Here is a 26,287-nt window from a genome sequence, read left to right as displayed (position 1 = left end):
GCAAAATTCACTCTCCAAAATCCCATTGTCGCTCCTTCCCTTCTGAGCCCTCTACTGCACCCACCAAACACTTTACATGCACATGTGAGGTATTTCCTTACTCGAGAGAAATTGGGTTACACATTTTGGGGGGCTTTTTCTCCTATCACCCCTTGTAAAAATTCAAAAACTGGGTCCACGAGAACATGCGAGTGTAAAAAAATGAAGATTTAGAATTTTCTCCTTCACTTTGTTGCTATTCCTGTGAAACACTTAAAGGGTTAACAAACTTTCTGAATGTCATTTTGAATACTTTTGAGGGGTGCAGTTTCTATAATTGGGTCATTTCTAATATGAAGGCTTTCCAAATACACTTCAAAACTGAACTGGTTCCCGAAAAATTCAGATTTTGAAGATTTCATGAAAAATGTGAAAATTGATGCTGAACTTTGAAGCCCTCTGATGTCTTCCAAAAGTAAGAACATGTCAACTTTATAATGCCAACATAAAATAGACATATTGTATATGTGAATCAATATAACATTTATTTGGCATGTCTATTTTCCTTACAAGCAGAGAGCTTCAAAGTTAGAAAAATGCAAAATGTTAAAATTTTTCATGAAATTTTGGAATTTTTCACCAAGAAATGATGGAAGTATCGACCAAAAATTTGGCAGATATGTTTTTTTTTTTTTTTTTTAACAAGAAAACCTTCAAATTGGGCCTATAAACATAAAGAAGAACCTCTACAGTCAAAGAATACCATAAATATTCCATACAGAAAAATTTGGGTTTATAGTTCTTAGCAAATAAAAACCAGTTACAAACATCTGAATGGTATAGCATGTGGATAGATTTCTGGAAGCCCATTTAATTTAATGAGACAGTCCTAGAAGTTTCTGCAGCAAATCTTTCTCATGTGAATATACCAAAAAGCCTCCATTACAAGCACGCACTTCTCCAAGCCTTCTGTACAGGATGTTCAGAAGGATGGGGCATAGGGGTACCCCTCCCATAGACATCAATGAAGGGGGCATGGCGTGGCATGACACCGCTGCTGCTGCTTCAAGCCTTCTGAACCAGATGTTCAGAAGGCTGGGGCACAGGAGTACCCCTTTAAAGTGAATGGAGCCTAGTTGTAAAACCACACGCAACCTGGGGACAGCCGTGGTGCTGTTTACGGTAGAAATTAGCTTTATTTTTCTATTCCTGGATAACCCCTTTAGGAGCTGTGTCTCAGCAATGAGAATCACAAAGCTTGTGAGTGGAAGTTTAGGTGTAGCGTGATAAGGTAAACTAGATGCATTATTTGCCTTCAGGGATAGGGTGAAGGCAGGGCAGCATTCCCCTCTAGATCACCAGACAGCAATACCAGTTTCGAGAGTGTTGCAATAAAGAGACACCAGACACAGGGGTTTCTTGAGCTTTACTGAAGAACAAGACAACTTGAACAGCAAACAGACTTGAGGCAAACACTTGAACAGTGTTAAAGGGAATATGTCACTAAGATTTCTTCCCCTGATCAGAAAGTAAACAAGTTTATTTTCTAATCTGTTTCTGTTTTCCAATTGTATTTTTATTTTTTTTTTCATTTTGTTTTGTTAATTCTTATGGAACTGCCATCTTGCCTGATTGGTTTTCAAACAGCATTTAAAGATTTGCCCCAAATTTCCCCGATTTTAGTGGAGGTGTTTAGAGAATACATGTCTCCCTGCTCCCTGTCAAGGAAGCTTGTTGCGGAAACCTGGCAATGTCTCTACGGATCCAGGTTCATACCATCCAATATCTTTGATCAATCAGGACGTTAAAATATTGTCTAAAATTCTGGCGGATAGATTGTCTCACTTCATGCTGGCACTGATTGAGACCCACCAAGTGGGATTTATCAGAAATCAATCGGCCACCATGAACTTGAGAACTGTTTTAGCGGTGTTAGACCGGCTACAGCATCAGCCCCTGCCAGGAGAAAAGCCGGCTCTGCTAGCCTTGGAAGCCAAAAAGGCTTTTGATAATGTACACTGGAACTGGTTGGGGCTGGTGCTGGACCGGGTGGGTTTCCAGGGCTCTTTTTGTAATTATTTAACCAGGGTTTACAAGGCTCCCATAGCTAGGGTGTATACCCCTATACCCCTGGCTAGGGGCACTAGACGGTTGCCCTCTTTCCCCCTCCTCTTTGACCTGGCGCTCGAGCCTCTAGCTAGATCTTTGCTAACCTCGAATATCTATTCTCTTCTGGGATACGGGTTGGGGAGAAGGAGGTCAAGCTTACTATGTTCGCTGACGACGTCCTGCTCTTCCTTGACTCCCCTGCCACATTGTTAGGGAGTATCCTGGACCATTTACATTGTTTTGGGGGATTTTCAGGATATAAAATTAACCTTAATAAGTTGGAACTGCTCCCCTTGGGCGCAACACCGCCGCGTTGGCTCACTGACGTGGCAGGGTTGGACATTAAAATTGCCCCCTCCTCCGTCACCTATTTGGGGATCAAGGTGGGTAAAACTCCTGAAACAATATACAATTTGAACTATCCACCCCTTATCTCTACAATCAGAGCGGATTTGTTACTTTGGGGGGGGGGGGGGGGGGTCTTCCACTCACCTTTATGGGCAGATGTCATCTCCTAAAAATGGTTTGTTTTTCTAGACTCTTCCTTTATTACTGAAACATGTAGATGTCCCTAGTTTGCATTCAGCCTTTACTAAATTTATATGGGCAGGCAAGAGGCCACAAATCGCATTAACCAAATTGATGTTAAGTAAACAGGATGGGGGTCTAAACTTATTTGAATGTGAGAGGTTATAATTTGTCATGCCTATTTTGTTTTGCTATAGATTGAATCCACAGATCCTCCTTCCATGCCATCACAGACCTAGAAAGGGCTCCTTGGGATATCACTGCCCTTCTCCATACCTCCTATTCTAAATTGCCTTCCCTTAAAAGCGTTCTATCCTACTACATGACCCGGTGGTGACAAGGAAGGAGGTCAGGGAATTATTTCAACTCCCATTCTTGGTCTCTAAACAACATTTTCTAGCAGGACACCTGGAATACCCGCGGGGCATCCCTCCACAGATACTTACCTTTTGGGCATACAATGGTATGACCATAGTCCATCACCTTATTGATAGGCCCAACAAACGGTGGCTTTCCCCGCAGTCTCTTCAGTCCAAGTATGACCTACCCCCTTTCCCTGCCTTCCCTTTACTCCAAATGCAAAATGAAAGAAGCGATCTGATCGGTTGCTATGAGCAACTCAACAGCTTTTCCTTGAAGTTTCTGAGTTGCCCATTGCAACCAGATTGCTTCTTTCATTTTTCACAAGGCCTCTGCAAAATGAAGGAAGCGATCTGATTGGTTGCTATGGGCAACTCAGAAACTTTTCCTCTGGACAGGTTTTGATAAATCTCCCTCTATGGGGGAGATTCATCAAAACCAGTGTAGAGGAAGAGTTGTGCAGTTGCCCATAACAACCAATCAGATTGCTTCTTTCATTTTTGAAAAGGCCTCTGAAAAATTAAGGAAGCAATCTGGTTGCTATGGGCAACTCAGAAACTTCCAGGAAAAGCTGCTGAGTTGCCCATAGCAACCAATCAGATTGCTTCTTTCATTTTGCAGAGGCCTTGTGAAAAATGAAAGAAGCGATCTGATTGATTGCTATGGGGAACTCAGAAACTTTTCCAGGAGTAAACTTTTCCAGGAGTAAAGTTAAACCACTGTAAAACTCTGTCCTACCCCGGGACTCGAACCCGTGGTGGTCTCCAATCCACTGTGCTGCCAAGACAGTCTTGCTTAGCTTACTGTTTTACATGCTGTGAGGCCACCATAGACTGCAATGGTCCTATTGGTTTCAATAGGCAAAAAATCACAGAGTTAATGCACTAGTCACAGTTCCCTATACCATTAAATAAGGGAGGACTCAATATTCGCGAATATGCGCATATATTTTCGCGTATGCAAAAAAATATGAATATTCATAATTACGAATTTATAGTGCTATTTTCGCAATATTCGCGAATTTGTGAATATGCGATATTCGCGAATAAAATTTGAATTGCGAATATTCGCGAGCAACACTACTTGTAAGGTTACTATCTCTGATATACAGTATACCCAGCTATAGTCCTTCTTAAGCTAGACCCAGCTACCATCTTCTCCTCTTGGTCAACCTGGGTACCGGGAGATGATATTTCTGACTGTATCTTGAATGGATGGCAAGTGGTACGCCGCTGCATTATTAACCTGTTAAGGACCATGGACGTACGCGTACATCCTAGCTCCCTGGTACTTAAGGACCAAGGATGTACGCGAATGTCATGGAGAATTTCGGTCCCCGCCGCGTGCCAGGCAGGGATCGGACCGGGATGCCTGCTGATATCCATCAGCAGGCACCCCGCGCAAATGCCCAGGGGGCTCAACAGACCCCCCCATGTCGGCAATCGGTGCAAATCGCAAGTGAATTTACACTTGCGATTTGCGCCTATTCCGGGTCATATGGGTCTATGGTGACCCGAAATATAAGGGGGATTGTGGTTGTCTAAGACACCCACAATCCCCCTGAAGGGAAAGGAGTGAGGTGGCAGGGGTGCCACCCCTCCTATCCCTGCTATTGGGCGTCAAGACGTGATGACCAATAGCAGATCGGGGGGTTAACTTTCGCTTTCCCTGTCCTGCCCACCCACAATAGGCGAGGCAGAACGGTGAAATGACAGAGGACCGGCGCCGAAGATCCACTTACCCATCGGCGATGGCAGCGGGCAGCGATCGGTGGTGGCAGCAGGCGGCAGAAGAGGACGGCTATGCGGCTCCCTGGATCCTACGGAAGCCGGTGAGTTGTCTAGCAACATCTGGAGGGCTAGAGTCTGAGACAACTATACAGTGGTCTCTATACTGTAAAAAAATTGACAAATACCCCCTAGAGGGTCTACGGGCCCTTATATATTAAACAACAACCTTGGGGATATGCATCCCCTCAGGGAAACCCTGAATAGAGACCCTCTGCGGTCTAAAACTTAACTTTTAATAATTTCAAATAATAATTTTGTGCTCAAAATTTCCACTAAGTGGCAGTGTATGCTAAAATTACAGTCCCTATTTGTAATGATTTTTATTGCATACTATGTATGGATGAACCTGATCACGGGGCTCTGTTTACAGCGCTCTGTTCTGACACCGTCTACAGACGTGGTGTCACAGCACACCGTGATCCATCCATATTTGCATGGGGACTGAGCTAAAATCTCCTCCTCTGTCTCTATACTGTAGCCCTCCAGATGTTGCAAAACTACAACTCCCAGCATGCCCAGACAGCTGTTTGGGCATGCTGGGAGTTGTAGTTTTGCAACAGCTGGAGGGCTACAGTTTGGAGATAACTTTGCAGTGATCTCTAAACTATGGCCCTCTAGATCTTGCAAAACTACAACTCCTAGCATGCCCACACAGCAGTTTGCTGTCTGGGCATGCTGGGATTTGTAGTTTTGCAACATCTGGAGTGCCACAGTTTGGAGATCACTGTGCAGTGGCCTCTAAACTATAGCCCTCCAGATGTTGCAAAACTGCAAATCCCAGCATGCCCAAACAGCAAACAGCTGTCTCAGCATGCTGGGAGTTGTAGTTGCGTACATCCAGCTGTTGCATAACTACATCTCCCAGCATGCCCTTCGGCGATCAGTACATGCTGGGAGTTGTATACACTGGTTGGAAAATACTGAGTTAGGTAACAGAACATGACTGAAGGTTTTCCAACCAGTGTGCCTCCAGCTGTTGCAAAAGTACAACTCCCAGCATGCACGGTCTGTCAGTACATGCTGGAAGTTGTAGTTTTGAAACAGCTGGAGGTTTGCCCCCCCCCCCCCCATGTGAATGTACAGGGTACCTTCACATGGGCAGGTTTACAGTATGTTTCCTGCTTCAAGTTTGGGCAGCAGTGGTTCCAAAACGGAGCCCCCAGCTGTTGCAAAACAACACTCCCAGCATTTCCGGACAGCCACTGACTGCCCAGGCATGCTGGGAGTTTAGCAACAACTGGAGGCATCCTGTTTGGGAATCACTGGTGTAGAATACCCCTATATCCACCCCTATGCAATCCCTAATTCAGTCCTCAAATGCGCATGGCGCTCTCTCACTTCAGAGCCCTGTCGTATTTCAATGAAACAGTTTAGGGCCACATATGGGGTATTTCCGTACTCGGGAGAAATTGCACTACAAATTTTGGGGGGCTTTTTCTCCTTTTACCCCTTATGAAAAGGAAAAGTTGGGGTCTACACCAGCCTGTTAGTGTAAAAAAATTTACATTTTTACACTAAGATGCTGATGTTGCCCCATACTTTATATTTTCACAAGCGGTAAAAGCAAAAAAAGACCCCCAAAATCTGTAACGCAATTTCTCTTGAGTACGGAAATACCCCATATGTGGGCGTAAAATGCTCTGCGGGCACACAACAAGGCTCAGGAAAGAGAGCGCACTGTTGTACATTTAAGGCCTAAATTGGTGATTTGCACAGGGGTGGCTGATTTTACAGCGGTTTTGACATAAACGCAAAAAAATAAATACCCACATGTGACCCCATTTTGAAAACTACACACCTCACGGAACGTAACAAGGGGTATAGTGAGCCTTAACACCCCACAGGTGTTTGAAGAATTTTCATAAAATTTGGATGGGAAAATGAAAAAAAAAAAATTTTTCACTAAAATGCTGGTGTTATCCTAAATTTTTATATTATTGAAACTAAACCCCTCACGTAATGTAATAAGGGGAACAGTGAGCATTTGCGCCTCCACAGGTGTCAGATTTTTGGAACAGTCGTCCGTGAAAATGAAAAATTTAATTTTTCATTTGCACAGCCCACTGTTCCAAAGATCTATCAAATGCCAGTGGGGTGTAAATACTCACTGCACCCCTTATTAAATTCTGTGAGGGGTGTAGTTTCCAAAATGGGGTCACATGTGGGTGTCCAGTGTTCTGCCAGTACAGGGGGCTTTTTAAACACGCATGGCCCCTGACTCCCATTCCAAACAAATTCACTCTCCGAAAGCTCAATGGCGCTCCTTCTCTTCTGAGCATTGTAGTTCGCCAGCAGAGTGCTTGACGTCCACACATGGGGTATTTCCATACTCAGAAGAAAGGAGGTTACAAATTTTGGGGGTCATTTACTCCTATTACCCTTGTAAAAATGTAAAATTTGGGGGAAAAGCTGCATTTTAGTGAAAAAAAATTCATTTACACATCCAACTTTAATGAAAAGTCGTCAAACACCTGTGAGGTGCTAAGGCTCACTGTACCCCTTGTTACATTCCTTGAGGGGTGTAGTTTCCAAAATAGCATGCCATGTTAGTTTTTTTTTTTGCTGTTCTGGCACCATGCGCATGGGACATGCCCTCCAAAAACCATTTCAGACAAACTTACTCTCCAAAATCCCAGTGTTGCTTCTTCCCTTCTGAGCCCTCTACTGTACCCGCAGAACACTTTACATACAGATATGAGGTATTTCCTTACTCGAGAGAAGTTGGGTTACAAATTTTAGGAAGATTTTTCTCCTTTTGCACCTTGTAAAAATTCAAAAACTGGGTTTACAAGAACATGCGAGTGTAAAAAATTAAGATTTTGAATTTTCTCCTTCACTTTGCTGCTATTCCTGTGAAATACCTAAAGGGTTAACACACTTACTAAATGTCATTTTGAATACTTTGAGGGGTGCAGTTTTTATAATGGGGTCATTTATTGGGTATTTCTAATATGAAGGCCCTTCAAATCCACTTCAAAACTGAACTGGTCCCTGAAAAATTCAGATTTTAAAAATTTTGTGGAAAATTGCTGCTGAACTTTGAAGCCCTCTGATGTCTTCCAAAAGTAAAAACATGTCAACTTCATGATGTAATCAATGATTACATTAGTGTTAAGCGGCATAGGCCATATTCGAATTTGCGATATTTCGCGAATATTTGGACGAATATTCGTCATATATTCGCTAAATTCGCATACACGAAAATTCGCATGTGCAAAAATTTGCATAAGCGAAAAATCGCATATGCGAAAATTAGCATATGCTAATTTTCCCATTCTCACACAGTAGTATTAGAGCCTTCTTTAGACCACACAAGCTGGAAGCAGAGAGGGATGATCACTGTGATGTGTACTGTGAAAAAGAAAAAAAGAAAAAAACAATATTCGTAATTACAAATATTTAGTGCTATATTCGTGAACATTCGCCAATTTGCGAATATGCGATATTCGTGAATAAAATTAGCATTGCGAATATTCGCGAGCAACACTAATCATAAAGTAGGCATATTGTATATGTGAATCAATATATAATTTATTTGGAATGTCTATTTTCCTGATAAGCAGAGAGCTTCAAAGTAAAAAAAAAATGCAAAATTTTCTATTTTTTTCATCAAATTTTGGAATTTTCTCACCAAGAAATGATGCAAGTATCGATGAAATTTTACCACTAACATAGATTAGAATATGTCACGAAAAAACTATCTCGGAATCAGAATGAAAGGTAAAAGCATCTCAGAGTTGTTAATGCTTAAAGTGACAATGGTCAGATGTGCAAAAAATGCTCTGGTGCAAAATGGGCCTGGTCCTTAAGGGGTTAATGAGCGCTGGCATAAAACTTACTTCAAATTAGCATATAAAGCTCTCTATGGCTTTAACCCCTTAAGGACCAAGCCCATTTTCACCTTAAGGACCAGGCCAATTTTATTTTTGCGTTTTCGTTTTTCCTCCTCGCCTTCTGAAATCCATAACTCTTTTATATTTCCATCTAAAGACCCATATAAGGGCTTGTTTTTTGCGTGACCAATTGTACTATGTAATGAAGCCTCTCATTTTACCGTAAAATGTACGGCGAACCCAGAAAAAACATTTTTAGGGAGGAAATTTTAATGAAAACCAAAATTTAGCACATTTTGGAGGGGTTTGTTTTCACACTGTACAATTTACGGTAAAAATTATATGTGTTTTTTATTCTGTGGGTCAATACAATTAAAATGATACCCATGGCTAGATACTTTTATATTTTTGTACAGCTTAAAAAAAATCTAAAACATTTTGTACAAAATCAGTAATCTAAAATCGCCCTAATTTGACCACCTATAACTTTTTCATTTTTCCGTATATAGGGCGGTATGAGGTCGCATTTTTTGCGCATGTCATCTGTACTTTATTTAGATACCAAATTTGCATATATAAATGTGACGGATCCTAGAGTCACCCTACCTACTTGGATGGACTTTAGGACATCACTATTTGTACCCCTCAGTTGATGTTGTCCAGTGACATAAAGCTCAGAGTTAAAATACTTTTATTTACTGTTTTCATACACTTTCTGCACACGGTCCACTTTCTGTGCACAATACACCTTTTGCACTCAAGGCACTGTATAGGGAGAGCTAATCACCTTTGTTGGATTATCTCCCAGACTACCTGTCACCTGTATTACCTTTATTGGATTATCTCCCAGACTACCTGTCACCTGTATTGCCTGTATTGGATTATCTCCCAGACTCACTGCCACCTGTATTGTCTTTACTGAGCCTTCCCCCTGTGATGTCCTTCCTATAAAAGGAGACACTTGTTCCACAATAAAGAGTTCTGATTTTATACCTGAAGACTGCTGTTGCCTGGTTCTTTGGGTACAAGGATGCAATAATCTCTAATTCTGACTGGGGATATTGCCTGTGATATGCTGGGGCTAGTCATTCGGAAGGAGAAGTCACTTTTGGTGGAGTCAGTCCGTCACAATAAAACTTTTAAATAATTTTTTATTAATTTTTTTAAATAAAATCTGAAAAAAGCAGCATTTTTGGAATGTTTTTTTACGCTTACGCCATTTACCGTACGGGATCATTAACATTATATTTTGATAGTTCAGACATTTATGCATGCGGCGCTACTAAATATGTTTATAAAAAAAATATTTACGCTTTTTGGGGGTAAAATGGGAAAAACTGACAATTTTCATTTTTATTGGGTGAGGGGATTTTTCACTTTTTTTTTTACATTTTATTTTTACAGTTTTCAACTTTTTTTTACACTTTTTATGTTTCCATAGGGGACTATCTATAGCAATCCTTTGATTGCTAATACTGTGCAGTGCTATGTATAGGACACAGCACTGCTCAGTATTTTCAATGATCTTCTGCTCTTGTCTGCTCAATCTCAGACCAGAGCAGAAGACCCCGGGAGATGGCCGGAGCCAGGTGAGGGGACCTCCGGCCGCCATGCTGGATGATCTGATCGCCGCAGCAGTGCTGCGGGCGATCCAATCATCCATTCAAAGTACCGCAATGCCACAGATGCCGTGATCTGTATTGATCACGGCATCTGAGGGGTTAATGGCGGACATCCGCGCGATTGCGGATGTCGGCCATTACGGGCGGGACCTGCCGTGTATGACGTGAGCACCTTTCCGATGCTCGCGGTCATACACAGGACGTAAATGTATGTCCTGGTGCAGGAAGTCCCGCCAAACCAGGACGTACATTTACATCCGTGGTCGTTAAGGGGTTTATATCCTCCCGTCCCCAGATTTTCCAGACAGGATCACGGCCTGCCCTAAATGTTCTACCCCGCTGACTAACCTATGGCATGGGGTGTGGAATTGCTCACATACTGAAGATTTTTGCCGCATGGTCATTGCTTACGTTAAAGACACCTGGGGCTTGAGCTTACCCTGTACTCAGAGAGCCTTACTCTTTCACCAGTGCAGACCTCCTGAAACTTATAGTTCTACTCTTCCCTAAATACCTCAACTAGTGCACATTGTCCTCCTAGTAGCGTTATGTTGCCTCTTCACCAATTGGTTGTCTCCCTTGATCCCTTCCCTAGCCATGGTAATATCCCAACTTAAACTACTTTGTGGGATTGACAGACTGGGCATGGAACACCATAAAGAAACACATACTGGAAAAAATTTTTACAAATGAAAAGTCTTTATTGTTTCACAATATACAGCTTCCAAGATTGCGGATAATGTTAGACCATTAAGCTCCACTGAGTGGTACTGTCTGGGTTCCTTGGTAGACACTCTGGGGGCCTTGTGACTTCCTTTGGTATGGTTGTCCTGGCTCTGCTCAATGTTTGTTATATATTTTTCTGCCTGTACCCCTTGACCTGCAGGTGATTGTTTATATTGCTTTCTTAATTTCTCGTTTTGTTCTTTCACAAAAAATCTAAATAAAATATGTTTGGAGAAAAAAGAAAAAAGAAAAAAAGATTTGCTTTACAGCAGGACACATTGGCATAGACAACAATAGACTGGGCCTGTCCCATTCACATGTATTGGAAATGTTATCTGTGACCTCTTGAGAGGTCATATTCCATGGGGGGGGATGCTGAGCTGTGAATAGTGGTTGATCAAGTGTTATCTATGTATGGGTGTCACTAGCACTGTCTGTGCTTATAAGAAAGGCATTTCTGGGTAATAATCTGTACAGAACAGACATCCTTTGCTTAGTTTTAGCCTTAGTGGCCAGAACGGAAACAGCAAGATTTCATGATTATTATGAATTATAGATAGTAGCATGGACAATTAGAAAAAAAATCACTAAAAACTCAACTAAATATATGGTTAAAGGGGTAGTGTGCGTTTCAAGAACACATTGCCCATACATTTTTTTTTTTATTGGTTTCCCTTATGCCTGCTTGGTAATGTTACACTTACAACTTTTTACTGCAACAGCATTATATAACCTACCCAAACCCCATATACTAGAAAGAGAAACTTCTATTCGTGATTTGCTTTCTCCCTGGCAGCCAACTATTCATGCCAAGGGGTTGACATTCCCAAAAGAAGAGTTAACAGGCAAAACACTATAAAACCTATTTATAAAATAATTTATCTATATTTTTATGCATATAGTGTACAGTTTGTAATTGTTTTAAATTAATTTTTCTGGCTGTAAAATTAACAGATGATAGGACATAAGATTATGAAACCTACATATTTATCGAGTTTGAAAAAAAAAGCATGGGATGTGTTGCCACAGAATTCCTAAGCAGCGCCAACTGTAAATTCAGCACTCAGTGAAGGGTAGCTGTAAAAGGTCTTGGGATGTACTCTAACCCTTGTAGTACTCTTCTTGACCTCAAATGTACTGTATCTGGATTATCTAATATTACACATACAGTAGTATAGAATATATGTGAAAATATAAATCAATCCTCAGCAGCTACTGGTCAAGAAAAAAATACACATAGAAAGACCATATAAATAGACCCTACCCTCTAACACTATGTGTGAGTGTCACAGTGGAAATAGCTGAAGGTCGTAGCTCATGAAATCAGCACTCTGCACAGAAACACTTTACTGTACTAAATTTAACTCCTCACTATAGATGGAAAGAAAAAAACAGATGGATGGAAAGGAAGCATGCCAGGCTCCCTCCCTACTCTTTAAAACCTAAGACAAGAGCTTACAACAGGTATATAATGCGCGTGCAGTAAATAATATGGGATTTGATGTTATATATACATATATATATATATATATATATATATATATATATATATATATATTAAGCAAAAAATGGCTTAAGAAATAGTGATGAGCAGCAGGGGCCATATTTGAATTCACAATATTTCGCAAATATATTGACGATAATTCGTCCTATATCCGTGAAATTCACATATTCGCTATTTTCATTCACTTTTTTTCTATGCGAAAATTCACAAGAAAAATTTGCATAAAAATTAGCATGTGAAAATAACAAAAAGAAGTGAAAATTTGCATGGAAAATTTGCATAAAAATTTGCATACGAATAAAAACCAAAAAAAATATGAATATTCGTCATTACGAATATGTCTATATTCTAAATATTCGCAAAATCGCGAATTGCCGATATTCGCAATAAAAATTGGCATTACGAATATTCGGGCTCAGCACTATTAATAAATAGATGAAGTTAGGCTTGACTGAGTATCATCATCAAAAACATTCCTCAAGGGTTAGCTGTAAAATAAATGACTAATTAACAAATTTATCATGTGATAAAAAAACACCAGCAAAATGACTAGAGATACATATAATACATGCAGCAGGGCCCTCCAAGTTAGTATGCATATATTCTCAAAATTATATTAAATGCCATAAAATTTATATTAAAAAATAACCATAGAGGTCATAAAATGATGGTAAAATTTCTTGTGAAATTCCTTCTGTTAATGTAATGTCAGCTGTCCAAATAAGAGAGAAAGTGAAATAAGCAGCACTCACCCCAAGAAAACTGGTACAAACAGGAACAGTTCTTTTATTCCAAATAGCGGCAATACAGGGAAAAGGATATGTTATGGCGGGGAGGAAAAGACCGTGTCCACGGTCAGATGCGGGGGCACACCACTGGGCAGCAACTAGTTTCACGTCACACTGACGCTTCTTCCGGCTGCAGGTGTACGCCTCCTCTAAGCAGGTAAGTCTCTAATATACACACTGTCCTATAATGCATCAAACAAAAAGTGAGACAAATAACAAAAATATAATGTGCATACTTAAAAACACTTAGAAAAAGCATATGCGATACTTACAAGAAAGAGGAAAAATCATGTCTCTCGTTAAGTCCGAGAGGACCAACGGCATTCAATCTAAGTATCCACAGCGTCTCTCGCTGTAGTAGATACCGATGCCTGTCCTGACCTCCATGAACATGTCACTGAGGAGCTGTGCCGAGCAAAAAACACACTAAAAACGCGACTGTCGGACACAAAGTTTGTAACATCTATGAAAAATTTGGAAAGAAAATTAGCTGCCCTGCAAGTCGGCATTAAGGAATCGAAGTGTGACAAGTATGTTCGCGATAAGAACGACTTTGAGTCTAACCAGTTTTTTTGTTTGGAAGAACCTACCTGGTGTTAACAGGAGCAACAGGAGACGTAACATCAGTCAGAGACGTCCGGCCAAGAAAAAGTCCCAAAAGAAGGCCACTGATTTTCTGACTACAGAGTCAGATTCGAGCCCCTCCGATAATACCGGTGATGGGGTCGACACAGGGAGACTGCCGACTACCACTACCACTAGGGGAAATGCAGGAAATGCAGCGATCCCTTTGGAGGACAAGCCCGCAAGGGCAGATGAACGAGACGCGGCAGGGGCAGAAAAAAGAGACAGTCGGCGAGCCCCTGTGAAGAGGAAGAATATCTCCTGGCGGACCTAAAGTATAATCCAGACAATGTCATTAATTTGACTGATGTTGAGCTCAATTCAGACTGCCTGGCAGTTTTATCTAAAGGACTCAACTTCGGTCTCCATGAGGCCTTTGATCGGGACTTTTTCACCATTGATTTGCACAAAGCATTGAGAAAAGTTAATCTAAAAAATTTTATTTGCACGTATACAAAAGGGATGTCAAAATAAAAAATCTGCACCTGTGCTAGAGGGTGAAAGACCTTGTAGTGTATCCAGTTTGGGTTTCAGTGTATCTAAGCAATTTACAGCCATGGATCAGACTAATGTTGAGTTGCTATCCGAATTGATGGGTGAGACTGACAGCGACATTCCTATTGGATTTTGTACTGACATTAGCCATAAAAATAATTTTTTCTCGGGTGGCAATAGATCCACCTTCAGTCCCCCCATCCTTCTGGGTAGCAATCTCGACTTGTTTCAGCAGACAGTTATGAGAGACATACAAGCTCTCATCTACCCCACACCCCCAGATAACCTCCCCCCTAATGAAAGGAGTGCCCTGGAGTGGTTGAGTACAAGAGATGAGCTACACATCACCAAGGCAGATAAGGGAGGGGCTACTGTAGTTTGGAATGTGGAGGCTTACAAGAAATAGAACATCATTTGAGTGATATCCACACATACATCAAATTAAAGGAGAACCCCACCAGACGTATTCTAGATCTTCTTAGATCCCTGCTGAGGCGCTATGTTGAGAATTCCACCTTTAGTCAAAAAACAGCTGAAAAATGACTTCCTTTATACCCAAAGTATGTGCTACCAAAAGTGCACAAAAGTGTCACTAAACCCACTGGGAGGCCAATAGTCGCTGGTATAGGGTCCCTGACAGAAGATCTGTCGGGATACCTTGAGTGGCTGTTGGCTCCACTCCTAAATTCTATTCCAACCCTTTTAAAAGACACAGGAGAACTGTTACTAGCCTTTGATGGATTTTGTTGGCAAGAGTCCTACAAGCTGGTGTCTATTGACATCAAAAGTCTGTACACCCGCATCCCACATGGTTCGGGTGTACAGGCTATGCGCACCTTCCTCTCTAGTGGCGACAGATCCCCCACCTTTATTGATTTTGTTTGTGAATCGCTCCTCTTCGTCCTACAAAATAACACCTTTTTACATGACGGGCAGTGGTACAGGCAGGCCCATGGCACGGCCATGGGCACGCCTGTATCATGCACGTACGTCAATATTTTTTGGGCTGTTTTTGAACAGAATTTCATTTTTTCCACCAGGAACCCATACATCCATTTTATTAAATATTATCTACGATATGTAGATGATGTCCTGTTGGTGTGGGACGGAGAGGAGACTGATTTAAATGCTTTTGTGCAATATATGAATGAGCAAAAAACAGTGAATATGTTATTCACTAGCATCTTTGGAAACAAGAAGTTGGATTTCCTAGATGTCCGTTTACATATCAGTAATGGCCTGCTAGTTACATCTGGCTATCGGAAGGACTAAGCGAAAAACGCACTGTTGCACTACGGGAGTTCACACCCCAGGCATATTAAGGACAACATGCCATATAGTCAGTTCCTTCGACTAAAAAGGGTTAACAGTAACCCTGATACTTACTTGATGCAGGCTGATGCTTTGAAGAAACGTCTGATTGAGTGGGGCTATCCTGCAGGGGTCATTGAAAAAGCCTACAACAAAACAGAAAAAAAGACACGCACTGAATTACTAATGCCAAAAAAGCACAAAATCAATAGAAAAGAAACCAAGGATTATAGACATTTTACTTTTTCCTTTGCCAATTCCCCCATTAATAATTTAGTCCGAAAGGCCATTTATGATAATTGGTTCTTCTTTGAGAATGATGAAGAGTTGGGGCCAGTGGCAAAGGAAAAGCCTATCCACCTTTAGGAAATCCAAGACCCTAGGTGATGTAGTAAAAGGGAATAAAAATAAGAAGGTCAAGACTGTTAACAATTGGCTCAGCGACTCAGAGCCCAAGGGTAATTTTGCATGCAGAAATTGTAGATATTGCCGTCATAATTTAGCAAGCAGACGGTTTTCCCTGGGGGGCACTGAGGTCACTGTAAACCAACTGATAACATGTAAGTCTACCCACATTGTTTATTGTCTTATTTGCCCTTGTAGGTTTTTCTATATAGGAAAAAAAAAAAGGGATACTTTTCACGCGTTTCAGGGAGCATCTCTACTCGCTCAGGTTGGGCAAAGGCTCACCCAGGTTTATCTCACATATGGCTGAAAGCCATGGAGGTAGCCCTGAAGGTTTGAGGTTTGCCGGTCTTGAGCGCGTAGGCCACGCCCCCGTGGGGGAGAACAGGCATCGGTATTTACTACAGCGAGAGACGTTGTGGATACTTAGATTGAATGTCGTTGGTCCTCTCGGACTTAACGAGAGACATGATTTTTCCTCTTTCTTGTAAGTATTGCATATGCTTTTTCTAAGTGTTTTTAAGTACCGTATGCACATCATATTTTTGTTATTTGTCTCACTTTTTGTATGATGCATTATGGGACGGTGTGAATATAAGAGACTTACCTGCTTAGAGGAGGCGTACACCTGCAGCCGGAAGAAGCGTCAGTGTGACGTGAAACTAGTTGCTGCCCAGTGGTGTGCCCCCGCGTATGACCGTGGACACGATATTTTCCTCCCCGCCATAACATATCCTTTTCCCTGTATTGCCGCTATTTGGAATAAAAGAACTGTTCCTGTTTGCACCAGTCTTCGTGGGGTGAGTGCTGCTTATTTCACTTTCTCTCTTATTTGGATTTCCTGGACTCTGTCATATTGAAGTGTGCACCCCCAATAGAGATTATATGCGGCTGTCATACATAGCCTATGTGCATTTATCCCACACCTGCAATTGTCGGCAGCGCTGCAGTGCCTGAGTTATTCTGCCTTTTTTGAAAAAACAGTAATGCCAGCTGTGTTTGGGGATGAGAGAGTTGGAGTCGGGGAGGGAGAGCAGGGGACAGGATGCTTCTCTGTCACTCCTTACACTTTTCATTCAAGGTCTGGGACTGTACACTGCTATTCCCCTGTGCATTTGAAATTTCAATTGAATTGAAATGCCAGTCACCACTAGAGGAGATCAAAAGAAAACGTGGAGGCCATGGGTGAGGTGAGGCTATGTGCAGGCTATGCATGGTGGTACAGAGGAGAGGGAGGAGCACTGCTCCGTGCCTCCTCTGAACTAGACCAGGAAGTCACAGGACAGGAGGTGTGAGGAATAAAAAGGTTTAACTGGCGATGGGCCTGTCAGTGAGACCCGAGGCTATGAATGCTCCACTCCGGGCTACAGCCCCATTAGATCCCCCCCCCCCAGCGACGCCCCTTCCCTTGACTATGTTTAGGCCACTAAAGTAAATAGGGGCATTGCCACAACACTGCAGTATATGTTGGCATCTCTGTTTGACAGAATATATACTCTAAGTGTAAGATTAAATCATGATGTGAACAGTCCCCTGATATAGGACCATAGTGGGAGATTTATCAAAACCTGTGCAGAGGAAAAAATGACTAGTTGCCCACAGCAACCAATCAGATTTTTTCTTTCAATTTTAACAAGGCCTCTGCAAAATGAAAGAAGCAATCGGATTGGTTGCTATGGGCAGTTCAGCAACTTTTTCTCTGCACAAGTTTTGATAAATCTCCCCCATATACTGTATACAATAGTAGTCAGAGAAGGAGAGAGCTAACTACTGCCTCCTACCCCCACTTTTACAAATATTCCCACATATGGTGAGCATATAATGGTAGATATCAGCTGTACACAGGATCTGCAGACCATAAGAGTGATTATATACAGTTACATCAGATGACTCGCACGTGACGTCTTCACTCAGAGTTGTTTACTTTCCTTTTTTTCTCCATCCGCGCCCAGAATGTTATGACGATTAATTACAGACACAACTCGTCTTCGCAAAAAAAACATTTAAAGGGGAACTTTTTGGTAAAAATAACACCTTATCTTTATTCTGTAGGTCCATACGATTAAAATGATACCCTACTTATATAGGTTGGATATTGTCGTACTTCGGAAAAAAATCCTAACTACATGCAGGAAAATGTATATGTTAAAAATTCTCATCTTCTAACCCCTACAACTTTTTTATTTTTCCGCGTATGGGCCGTTATGAGGACTCATTCTTTGCGCTGTGTTCTTAAGTTTTTATCGGTTTCATTTTTGTATTGATCGGACTTTTTGATCGCTTTTTATTCATTTTTTCATTATATAAAAAGTGACCAAAAATACATTATTTTGGACTTTAGAATTTTTTTGCGTGCACGCCATTGACCGTGCAATTTAATTAATGATATATTTTTATAGCTGGGACATTTTCGCACGCGGCGATACCACATATGTTTATTTTTATTTACACAGTTTTTTGTTTTTTTATGGGAAAAGGGGGGGTGATTCAAACTTTTATTAGGGAAGGGGTTAAATGACCTTTGTTAACTTATTTTTTTTCACTTTTTTTTTGCAGTGTTATAGCTCCCATAGGAACCTATAACACTGCACACACTGATCTCCTATGCTGATCCCTGCAAAGCCATAGCTTTGCACGGATCAGTGAGATAGGGGCTTGATTGCTCAAGCCTGTAGCTCAGGCTTGGAGCGATCAATCGACAATCGGACACCGTGGAGTCAGGTAAGGAGACCTCCGCCTGCGTCCCAGCTGATCAGAACATCGCAAATTTATCGCGATGTCCCGATCAGCCCGACTGAGCTGCCAGGAAGCGTTTACTTTAGTTTTCCGACACGGCGGTCAACTTTGATTGCCGTGTCTGAAGGGTTAACAGCGCGCGGCACAACGATCGATGCAGCCGATTGATGCACAACGATCGCTGCCTTCGGCAATCTCTGGCTCTTCCATAGCTCTGTATTGAGGTAGTGTGTTGGCCGCCATTTCGTGCGGTGGTCAACAGGCCCCCTTCCTGCTGGCTGCCGGGGCCCCGTACAGGAGATCACGGGGGCCTCAGCGGTCGGACCTCCTGCGATCTGAAACTTATCCCCTAGCCTTAGGATAGGGGATACGTTTTTCAGGACTGGACTGCTCCTTTAAGAGAACCAATCAACACAAAACTCAGTTGTAAGGTCAGGTTAACCTCTGCAAAGTACCATAATTACACCTCCTAGTATGACCCTTAACAATAGTAAGGGCATGTTGGAGGTTGTTGCTTCACAAACATAAATACCACCATCCATCCTCACTCTACAGATGATACCTTGACTACAGGACTAAACAATCTCAAACAGAATAAATAGTGATGATGCCTTATCTGACTAGAATCATTCTTTATTATTTTCTGGACCAGATAAAGAAAACAGTGAACGCAGTGAGCCACTTATTATAGAAGGCAGATTTGAGGGTGCTGCAGTTCACCACTAATTCTATTGTATTGCTTACCATTGCCCTTTTTTTGCTCAGGCTCCTGTGAAACAAGACTGGCAGGCAATGGCATTCTGACATCACCTGTGTCTGAGGAAGGGCACTAAGTGGTAGGGAAGGGAGTTTATTCCACTACCTGAATTAGCAGTAAAATATTTAGTTGTAACTCCATCCTTACTAAAGATACAATTTAATTCAGGATAGGGGACCAAGTCTCAATAATGCATTTAACTGGTTCTGCAAACTGTCTTCTGTTTTAAAGGGAACCAATCATCAGATTTTTACCCTAAATAACACTTGGCAAAGCGTTATATAGGGTAAAATCTTTATCCTCACCATCCCTGGGGGACGTTCCTGCCCCAGGGATGGTGAGGATATGAACTTATAAACTGCTCCCTGCCAGCCCTGTAAGTAGTGCCCTGGGTGGGGAGCTACTCTCTCCTACTCCTGTGTCTTCGGCTGGCAGCGACGCCCCCTCTGCTTGATTGACGGGCGGCGTCATCGCTCTGCTCACTGAACAGATAGAGCAGAGCGATGGCGCAGCCCCGATGGGGAGAAGTTTATAAGTTCACATCCTCACCATCCCCGCAGGCAGTAGCGTCCACCATGGATGGTGAGGATAAAGATTTTACCCTATATAACGCTTTGCCAAGTGTTATATAGGGTAAAATCTGATGATTGGTTACCTTTAACAACTTCTTCTGGAAAACCTATATGGTTTATTCTATAAAAAAAAAAATCTTAATCCTTTCAGTACTTATGAGATGCTGAAGTTGAGTTGTTCTTTTCTGTCTAAGTGCTCTCTGATGACACTGTCCAGAGTAGAAGCAAATCCCCATATCAAACCACTTCTACTCTGTGCAGTTCCCGAGACAAGCAGAGATGTCAGCAGAGAGCACTGTTGCAAGACAGAAAAGAACAACTCAACTTCAGCAGCTGATAATTAGGATTAAGACTTTTTAATAAAAGTAATTTACAAATCTGTTTAACTTTTCTGGAGCCAGTTCATATAAAAAAAAAAGTTTTTTACTGGAATACCCCTTTAAACAGCTATTGGTTTAAGTGATCCTAAGGTAACCAGAAGATTAAAGTTGCCTCTGATATAGCTTGACTGTCCTATTCATATCTTCTGGTGTCTACAGAACTCTAAGATCTCTCTCCTTAGTGGATTCTTGATGTTTGAATGCTTATCATTTTATGTTTTGTATTTTTTATCTACTGCTGTGGTTCAAAGGCTGCCTTGTTTATGCATTATTGTTTAGTGATGGACAGGAGTCAATAAGACATTATTATTGTCAATACTTACCTTTATAATGTAATACTTTTAAAGACATATTCCCTTATAAAAGAAAATAAATTTCCTTTGCCCTTTGCCATGGTTCCCTCAAAGTTTCCACCACATCGTTTTTTTCTCCTCTCTCGATGGCTAGAGAATGACTTTTCTTGATTTGGGGGTTTAATGTCTCTTTTATGTCTCTCTATTCCTATCTTTTCTTGATTTGAAAAATATGCAACTGCATTTTACATTGTAAATGATATTTTAGTTTTATTCTGTATTGATTAGTGGTTAATAGGAATCTATTAGGTTGTGTGTGGCCTTGAGAAACCACTTCATATTTTAATATATTTATTTATTCTGAGTATTTGGAGGTGCTACTAGAAGTTGAAACTCGGCACTAGTAGTGGGTGAGCTAGCAATTTATATTATCTGTTTTCTCTTTTATGGATGTCAACCTAATTTTTGTTTCAAATTATCAGGGAAATCCACCCATACAGATCGCAGGGGGTCCAAATCAGAAGTTGAACCCTCCCCTGTGATTAGACACTTCTTCACTATACTGTGGATGTTGTATTTTTTGTAGATCTGTCTATGGAAATTAATAATAGTGAAGCGTCTAGCGTCTGATACTTATGGTTGCCATCTACATGGTTGCTTTTCATTTTGTGGTGTGGTACTGGGAAATATGCAGACTAACTGGACTTGTTGTCCTTTAACTGATGTGTCACATGGCAGGGTGGCGTATTTAACCGAATGTTCTGTGTGACCCAACCACAACCTTGTGGCCAGAAAAATGGATCTGGTCATTGACTTCCTTTTCTATTTTATTTTATAACAGCTTTACTGAATTAACAATCTTTAGGTTCCTTCTAGTAAACATGTAATATCTAATACAGATGTAACATGTTCTCAGGTTCCTAAGTTCTCAGCTCAAAAGGTTGACTTCATATGGTACAATATATAGACTTTTCTTTTCTCACACAACTGTGATCCCTCAACACGATACCCAGAAGGACTTATCCAAATCTTCCTGATGTGACAACCAGGCAGCACTAACTCTGACCCTAGGTGGAAAAAGAGAATAGTGTATTGCAGAAAGATTTTTGTTCGCCTTCACCTCTCTAGCGTACATGTTCTCCCTCTCTGAGATGAAGAAACTTTTAGAACTTTATTCCTCACAATGTGGACAGGAAAAGTGAGCAGGATGTCATCAAGGTAGGCAACACGTGGCCTAGGTGTAGGTATGCCAATTAGCAAAGCTAGGAAATATGCACACTTTGCTGACTGACTGGAATACTGAGCAAGTTGAGAGCAAGAAGATGTTGCTTTGGAAAAAAACAGGCCTAAACTGATTCTAGCAGGTTTAAATCTATCCTGGCATTAAAGGAGTACTCCGGGATATGAGACGTATCCTCTATACTAAGATCGCGGCGGCCAACATGCCCCCTCAATACATTTCTATGGCAGAGGCGGAGACTGCCGAATGCAGCGCTCCGGCTCTCCCATAGAGATGTATTGAGGGAGCGTGTCGGCTGCCTCGTCATGCAGTGGTCGAACACGCCCCCTGGCTGCTGACTGCCGGGGCCCCGTACAGGAGATTACGGGGGTCCCCAACAGTCAGAACCCTCCCATGTGATCTGAAACTTATTTCTCTCTGAATGACAAAATGACAAATCAACCCATCCCCCCCCCCCCTCCAAAAAACTAACAAAAGAACACCAAATCTTTTTCAATGAAAAACATTGTCTGGGAAAGGAATTATTAGACAAGGACAGAGTAAAGCAGTTTTTCTCAAGCACGGTCCTTAAGCACCCCCAACAGGTCATGTTTTCAGGATTTCCTTAGTTTTTCACAGGTAATATAACTGTGGTGATGCCTGATTCACTGACCATAATTATATCACCTGTGAAAGACTAAGAAAATCCAGAAAACATGACCTGTTGGAGGTACTTGAGGAAACACTGGTAGCAAATATGAGAAGACAGTGGAGGTGCCTCGTGTAGCCGTGGTGTGTCTTTGTAGTGGCCCTCTGTGGGGGTATCATAGAATGAGTGTACGGATAGAGATCTCTTGGTGGGGTATCCTAGTGTATGCAAGTCGGCAGTAGGTTGGATGGTGTCCTGGTAGGGACCCGTAGGTAAATAGATAAGTAGAAAGAGAAAAATTGTTGCTACTGCAGTGGCGCTCCCATATAGGATCCGGAGTCATGCAAATTCAGTATCAAGTAGGTTTATTGATACAAATTGTAGATGAACAAACAAAATAAAATGGCAACAAACATAATGAAAGCAAGACACGTTTCGGAAGGGTAATCTCCCTTTCTCAATTGCAAAGAGGTAGTGATCTGTAGCCTACATGGGAGCCCCACTACATCCCTGCCATGCCCTTTGCCAGTAAAAATGTTGGTAGCAGTACCAGCTCCTAGAGCTGGGCAGTATACCGGATCATACCGAATACTGGTGTGTTTTTGTCTTACGATATGAATTTTTTACATACCGCAATACCGTTTCCATAGCAACCAACTCCAATGCGCAGAGAAATGTCCAGATGCACAGCATCTCTGGGAAGTGTAGTCCAAGCCACACTGAACTGACTGTGAGGAGTTGGGAGGGGGGGCAGGCGCGGGAATCTCAAGCTGAACTGCAGAGACATGGAGGAGAGTTACCGGGTGGCCTGACCGAGACCCCGGGTCGCAGAGATTTGTGGAAGTGGAAGCACTAGTGGGACTTGTGGTCGTAGGTGTTGTGGGGATACTGTAAGGTATCATGGTGGATGTGCTGAGGGGGAGCAAGGAGCCCATGATCAGACATCAGAAGTTCATACTGAGAGGAGTGGTGGGGACGAATAGGAGGAGTTTGATGATGCTGTCAGCGATGAAAAGCAGTGCTGAGGTAGGGTCAGAATATATGTCAAACACACCAGATGTAGGCCTGTTCGTCTGACCAACTCAGGAGCAGGTGAAGGTGACACTGCTGCATCTAAATGCTTGAATAAAAAGTCTTCCAGAGTAGGGGCACAGTTGGATGGTAGTGTAGCCATCTTCTTATAGTATCTTTTCAAGTGCAAATTATTTTCTGTGTTGCAAAAAAAAAAAAAAAAACAGGCACAGTGCAATCTCTGCAAAAAAAAAAAAAAAAAAAAAAAAAGTAACGAATAGCCAGGGTTCAAGTTTAGGAATTATGGTTCTACGTAAGCAAGATCACAAGGTCAGGCTAGAAGCTAATCAATGCCTGCTGTCCGCTGGCTACTACTAGCACTAGTCCACTGCTGCCTGCTGTCCACTGGCTACAGCTAGCTTTAGTCCACCACTTCCTGCTTCCACTGGCTACTACAACTACCATCAGTACACCACTGCCTGCTGTTTTTCCAACTTTTCAATGTTTACAAAATGTGTACTTCACTAAATGGAGAATTTTTGGAACCTTGGATAAGCCTTTGCATCTTCTTCATTTGCCTGCCACAAAACCTGTTGCAATTTACAGGAAGGGCAAATTTTTGTTGCTTTTTCTAACTTTTCAGTGTTTACAAAATCTATTTCTTCACTATAGTGAGACACCAATCCTGTTTCAACTCTGCAAAGAAAATAAGTCATTGCTAGGGCCCGAGTTTAGGAATTACAACTGTACATAACCATGTGGAGGGACATCACAAGGCCTGGCTACAACTATCACTATTCCACCACTGCCTGCTGTCCACTGGCTACAGCTACCACTACTCCACCAATCATGTTGTTTATTTTGCGAGAACAATTGTACTTCACAATAACACCTTTCATTTTACCATAAAATGTACAGGTAAATGCTAACTTTTTAATGAAAAAAGGAGGGAGATTTATATTTTTACCATAGGGGCTTTTATATATTAAAAATATGTGTATATATATATATATATATATATATAGAGAGAGAGAGAGAGAGAGAGAGAGAGAGAGAGAGAGAGAGAAACAGGAGAATACAGCAGCACACTGCTAACACAAAGATATAGATAAAACATGAGTATATAGATGAAACATGAGTATATAGATAAAACATGAAAAGCTATACAGCTGTAGTGCAACAAATGAAAATATGAAATTATGAAACAGTGAGGTACTTAGCTTGCAAATTTGGCGGCCAAATAGCTTGGACCGTCCCACCACCTCATATTGGGACGGACCCTACACTATGAATATGCCTCTGTGTGAACAGTTCAACAGGCATTGCAGGATCTGAAACATCCAAGGCACCTTATATACACCTGATAGAGGTGGGTGGGGTGCAAGAGCCAACATGGAGGTAGCCACTCCCCCGTATGTGTAATACAACCAAAGAATAAGTTGTCCAGCACTATTGATTCAAAACTATTATATGGACCTGGCTTACAGGTGCAGGCTATATATATATATATATATATATATATATATATATATATATATATATGCTGTGCAATTGCTCAATGAGCGCAAATGGCCATCAACCTCTGACGGTCATTTGCGCTCATCGGACAATTGCACAGCAGGGGCTCATTGAGTCCACCCGAACCTCCATTTTCTCTATAAATGCCATAATCGACATTGATCAAGGCATCGATAGGGTGAATGATAGACACCAGCTAGCTGATGTCCATCATTATCATTGAGTTCCTGGCTGCTGATAGCAGCTTGAGCTCACCTGCTCACTCGCTTCATAGCTGCTCCATAAATGTACAGTGCTGTGCGCAAAGTTACTGCAAAGCTGTAAATTTACGACCCGTGTCCTTAAAAGATTAAGACTTTCAAAAAGGGATCTTTTTGGAACACTTAGAAAAACTACTTGCGTCTTCCTATATTTCCAAGTGCATTTTAACACCTTAAAGGGGTTATCCAGGAAAAAACTTTTTTTTATATATCAACTGGCTCCAGAAAGTTAAACAGATTTGTAAATTACTTCTATTCAAAAATATTAATCCTTTCAGTACTTATGAGCTGCTGAAGTTTTGTTGTTCTTTTCTGTCTAAGTGCTCTCTGATGACACCTGTCTCGGGAACTGCCCAGAGTAGAAGCAAATCCCCATAGGAAACCTCTTCTACTCTGTGCAGCTCCTGAGACAAGCAAAGATGTCAGCAGAGAGCACTGTTGTCAGACAGAAAAGAACAACTCAACTTCAGCAGCTAATAATTATTGGAAGGATTAAGATTTTTTAATAGAAGTCATTTACAAATCTGTTTCACTTTCTGGAGCCAGTTGATATAAAAAAAACATTTTTCCCTGGAATGCCCCTTTAACCCCTTAAGGACTGAGCCCTTTTTCACATTAAGGACCCTTTTTTGCAATTCTGACCACTGTCACGTTATGCATTAATAACTCTTGGATGCTTTTTCCGATTACTCTGATTACAAGACAGTTTTTTCTTGACATATTCTACTTTATGATAGTGGTAAATTTCCCTCGTTACTTGCATCCTCTCTGGGTGAAAAATCCCAAAATTTCATGAAAATTTAGCATTTTTCTAAATT

At 41.5% G+C, this 26,287-nt stretch overlaps 1 long non-coding RNA gene across 3 annotated transcripts in view; it reads right to left on the bottom strand.

Annotated features, from left to right (window-relative positions):
* Nucleotides 1–10,951: 10,951 nt before the first annotated feature.
* LOC130282058 (uncharacterized) overlaps nucleotides 10,952–26,287 on the bottom strand; it is a 100,817-nt gene continuing 85,481 nt past the window's right edge. For all 3 annotated transcript variants that reach the window (XR_008846232.1, XR_008846230.1, XR_008846231.1), the window contains 3 exons: nucleotides 15,745–15,815; nucleotides 13,204–13,421; nucleotides 10,952–11,160 (listed from right to left, as the gene is read on the bottom strand). This is a non-coding gene — a long non-coding RNA (uncharacterized LOC130282058). The remainder of the gene's footprint in view (nucleotides 11,161–13,203; nucleotides 13,422–15,744; nucleotides 15,816–26,287) is intronic.

The sequence above is a fragment of the Hyla sarda genome, chromosome 7 (assembly GCF_029499605.1).
Source record: "Hyla sarda isolate aHylSar1 chromosome 7, aHylSar1.hap1, whole genome shotgun sequence".
Classification (NCBI taxonomy): Eukaryota; Metazoa; Chordata; class Amphibia; order Anura; family Hylidae; genus Hyla; species Hyla sarda.
Note: the sequence above shows the minus strand (reverse complement) of the source record. Positions and strands in the feature narration are given on the sequence as shown.